Genomic DNA, 4945 nt, shown 5'->3' on the forward strand with positions numbered 1-4945 from the left:
TGGTTGAGTTCCAATTTCAGAGCGTTGTGGTCTGAGAATATGCAGGGGATAATTTCAATCTTTTGGTATCGGCTGAGACCTATTTTGTGTCCCAGAACATGGTCTATTCTTGAGAATGTTCCATGGGCATTAGAATAGAATGAGTATTCTTTGGTTCTGGGGTGTAGTGTTCTATATATATCTAAGAGGTCCAACTCGTCGAGTATGGCATTCAAAGCCTTTGATTCTTTGCTTAGTTTTTGCCAGGGTGTTCTGTCTATTTCTGATAGTGGAGTGTTGAGGTCCCCTACTATTAATGTATTTTTATCTATATGTCTCTTTATTCTGGTTAAGAGTTGGCTTGTGTATCTTGCTGCTCCCCTGTTGGGGGCATATACATTTATAATTGTCATATCCACTTGTTGAATACTTCCTTTAAGAATAATATAGTGCCCTTCTGCGTCTCTAACTATAGTCTGTAGTTTAAAATCCAGTTTATCTGATATGAGAATTGCTACCCCAGCTTTCTTTTGAGGTCCATTTGCGTGAAAGATGGTACTCCATCCCCTTACTCTCAGTCTGAATGCATCTTTGGGTTTGAAATGAGTCTCTTGTAGACAGCAAATGGATGGGTCATTTCTTTTTATCCAATCTGCAACCCTGTGACGTTTTAAGGAAGAATTTAAACCATTAATATTAAGACTGAGTACTGAGAGATATGCTTTTAATGGTGCCATGTTGTCAGTAAAGTCTTTGTTTGTATTGGCTGTGACTTTCTGCTTTGTATCACTCTTGGGGCCTTTTTACTTTTATAGAACCCCCCGTAATACCTCCTGTAGGGCTGGTTTCATGGTTATGAAATTGGTTAGTGACTGTCAATTCTGAAATGTCTTTATTTCTCCATCAATTCTGAATGACAGCCTTGCTGGATAAAGGATCCTTGGCTGCATGTTTTTCTCTGAAAGAGCTTTAAAAATGCTCCCCCAACCCTTTCTCTCATTCCAGGTCTGTGTAGACAGGTCTGACGTAATTCTGATGCCTTTGCCTTGGTACATGAGAAATTTCTTTGCCCTGGCCGCTTTCAATACTGTATCCTTGGATCTAATATTTGCGAAATGCACTATGACGTGATGTGGCGTAGGTTTGTCGTGGTTGAGCCTGGGAGGGGTCCTCTCTGCCTCTTGGACACGAATGTTTGTTTTCCTTGCTAGTTTAGGGAAGTATTCCGCTACAATTTCTTCAAATATCTCTTCTAGACCTCTGTTTTTCTCCACCCCCTCGGGGATGCCGATGATTCTAACATTGGATCATTTCGTTGAGTCAGTAATCTCCCGTAGCCAATATTCGTGGGCGTGGATTTTTTTAAGACCATCTTCTATTTTCATTTTTTCCTCTATTAACCCATCCTCCAATTCACTACCCCTTTCCTCTGCTTCAGTGACCCTGGCCGTCAGAGGCTCTAGTTTTGCCTGCATTTGGCTCATAGAATTTTTAATTTCTGTCAAATTCGCTCTCATTTCCACCCTTAGGAATTCTATATTCTCAGTAACATTTTCCTTAATACTTTTTTCAAGTCTACTCATCATCTTGACCATTGTTACTCTGAATTCCATTTCTGATAATTTGGTTACATCCATATCCGTTACTTCTGTGGCAGAGGCCACAGACTCACTGTCTTTTCTTTGCTGGGGAGGGGGGCCTTCTCCTTCTTGTCATTCTGATGAGGAGAGGTTGCGGGGTTGTCCAGAGCCCAAATTATTGACTGGGTCCCAGGCCGTGCCCCTTGTTTTATAGGGATCTTAGAGATGTGGGCTTCTTCTTTAAAGATTTTATTTATTTACTTATCTGAGAGAGGGAGACAGACAGTCAGCAAGAACGGAACAGAAGCAGGGGAGTGAGAGAGGAAGAATCAGGCTCACAGCGGAAAAGCCCGATGAGGGACTCCTTTCTGAAATGCTGGGATCACGCCCTAAGCCGGAGACAGGCGCTCAATGACTGCGCCACCCAGGCGCCTCGGGTTGTGGGCTTCTTGATTTTTCAGCCTGCCTTCTGTGTTCTGGGGGAGGGGCTTGCCGAGCCGATACTCAGGCAACCCTGTTTGGTTAGAGTCTCGTGTCCCCTGCAAGGGGGGATGGGGATGGGCACTCTCTGAACCGGTATTTCCAGGCTTTTGTTCTCTGGCGGCTTTCCCTGGGGTCGGCTATGCCTCTTCTGAGAGTCAGAGCAGCAGAGGCTGCATTGTCACAGAACAGAGGGATTGCGGCCTGTTCTCCACTGATGTTCTGGCCACTTTAACTCTGTTACTGTTGGTGCTGCTCAACCCTGCAGCATCCGGGGATGTGCGCACCAACCCGGCGTCCCTGCCCTCGCTTCCAGGGCCGGTGCGTCTCTGTCCTTTGTGTTTCTAATGCCGCCAGCCACCGGCCGCCCCGCACGCTCCCAGGTCTCCAGGTCTCAGTCTATGCCCGGTGAGCACACCTCGATTCCGGAGTTTCGTGAGAAGCCTGGTGGCGTGCGCACCCGGTTCAGGGTCTCAGTCTGCTGTTTCACGGGTGCAGACAGTGAGTCTGCCCGCTCCCCCATGCAGGTGGCCCGCCAGCTGCCTCGCGCGCGCTCCGGGAGCTCCCGGTCTCAGTCTGGATCCCGTGAGCACACCGGGATTCCAGTGTTCCGGGAGATGCCTGGTGGCGCGCGTTCACGGCTCACCGGTCTCAGTCCGCTCTCTCGCGGGTGCCCTCTGTGAGTCCGCCCGCTCCCCCGTGCAGGTGGCTGCTGCTTCCCGGCGCCCAAACGCGGCGGCTCCCTCCCCCTTCCGTTTATCTTCCGATATCTGTGCACGGTTTACAGCTCCCCTCTTGGTACCTCAATACTCAGCACTGGAGATGTTCATTTGTAGAGATCCAGATGTATCTTCCTGCATCTCAGGCTGATTCCGTGGTTATTTAGGCTGGTCTGGTACCTATCCAGCTCGACTCAGGGGACCGGCTGAAAAAGGGGTCCCCTATTCCTCCGCCATCTTAACTCCCCCCCTATAACTTTCTGTCTTAAGAAATGGTGGCGACTCAAAAGGGTGTGAACTGTCTGTGCGTCTCAATCCCTCGAAACTCCTGCTGAGTGAGACCTGCACCTGAATAGGTACAAATGAAACCTGCTAACTCCCCAGCAACTGGTTACATTTTGTCCCCAAACCTTCCTTCCTCATTACCTCAAGGTTCCTTCTACTCCTGCTCTCTACTTGAATGATTTTCACTCATATAGTTCTATATATGTCCTGGTCTCATTTTCATAATTTCAATTGTATTGTGAGGTGAATTTATCTTCAAACAGCCCGTATCTTCTTTAAATTGATATGTGAAGGGGCTGCAATTTTTCATCGCTTTTTTCTCTAATATTGGATTCGTGGAAATAAAACATTATGTTTTGGATATTTCATTCCAACAGAGCACAGTCTAGTAGAGCAAGCTATCCCTATCTTTGGAAAGCAAAAATAAGTCTTAAGAAACATCACTGTTATTTTAAAAAACTTACAGAACACTTATTATGTGCCACAGCATGCTCTGCTGTTCTCCATGTATTAACTCGTATAATTCTCACAACAATGCTATAAGGTAAGTACTTTATCATCTCTATTTTACAGATGAGGAAATTCAGGGACAGAGAAGTGAAGCAACTCGCTCAAGAACACATAGTTCATAAATCAAGGAGATGGAGATTCGAACCCAGGTAGTCTGTCCCCAGAATGTTTGTTATTAGTTACTAAATAATAGTGCTATTTATTAAATTGCTCCTATATAATTTTTCGTATTCCCTCCACTAATTTCAAATTTCCTCTGGAAATTAGAAAATCAATAAATGTCACTTGCAATAAATATAGAAAGGAAGAGTTCATATTTAGGAAAAAAATAAAATCACCTAAGTCCCACAACCTAGAGACATTGTGGTATAATGTCTAAATATTTTCATAGATACATTTACATTACATACAATGTCTTGTGTTTTATAATCTTTTCTTACTTAATGACAAAGTATATATCTTTTCAGTTTCATTTAACCAAAGTTCTAATTTGTTCCATGTACGCTGAAATCTTATAAACATAGTTTTAAGTATATATAAAAGTTCTCTTCCTTGTTCATGTAGCAAATAGCTTCTCATAGGCTATTATGATAACGTCCTCTCCTTCTAAATTACTGAATTTTTCCAAATATATGGTGATGCCTTTTTGTTCAGCAATATTTCTGTAGCATGCTTTAATATTTCACTGTAATGTGAGGAAAGTTCCAGATATTCTGTAATGACTATACACATTTTATTGGAGGCAAAAAATGAAGAGGAAAGTTTGTACTTTTGTTAGTTTTACTGTATTATATTAAGGATCTATATGGGAATGCGGGGTGTGGAAGTCACTCTGTGAGGAAATTGTCATGACAAGGAGGTCGCTGGCTTCCAGACTGGTTTCTATTCTCCCATCTGTGTGCAGGTGTCAATAAGCATAATCTGCAAAGTCATCTGAAAATTTACTCTCCACCAAATCTCCCCTAGGGGCTTCTAAGCCCCTGATTTTGCCCCATGTCTTCTTGAACTTCCCAGTATGAATGTTTGGGAAGACTCTCATTTAATAGTGCCTATGTAGTGCCAGAAATTGTGCTAACTACTGGGGTATACAAAGTTAGCTAAAAGCTCCTTTTCTCAAAGAAATCACAGTTGATAATGAAGAACTAATATGCATAAGAAATTATAATATACTTAATATAAAAAAGTTATGTCGGGTTTGGTCAGCAAACCCTGAGACAGCGAATGAAAAGATTACTCCAGACACCTTAGCAGGAGAAAGGAGAGGACCTGGGGATCAGACACTCTAGTGGTGAAAGGTCCCTAGCCAGACTCTGCCTCCACCTTTATTGTGAATGTTATCAATACAACAATGGAATAAGAAACACAAGAAGGAATGTGACACTGTAATGATCC

Source organism: Ursus arctos, unplaced genomic scaffold (assembly GCF_023065955.2).
Source record: "Ursus arctos isolate Adak ecotype North America unplaced genomic scaffold, UrsArc2.0 scaffold_144, whole genome shotgun sequence".
NCBI classification, from domain to species: Eukaryota; Metazoa; Chordata; class Mammalia; order Carnivora; family Ursidae; genus Ursus; species Ursus arctos.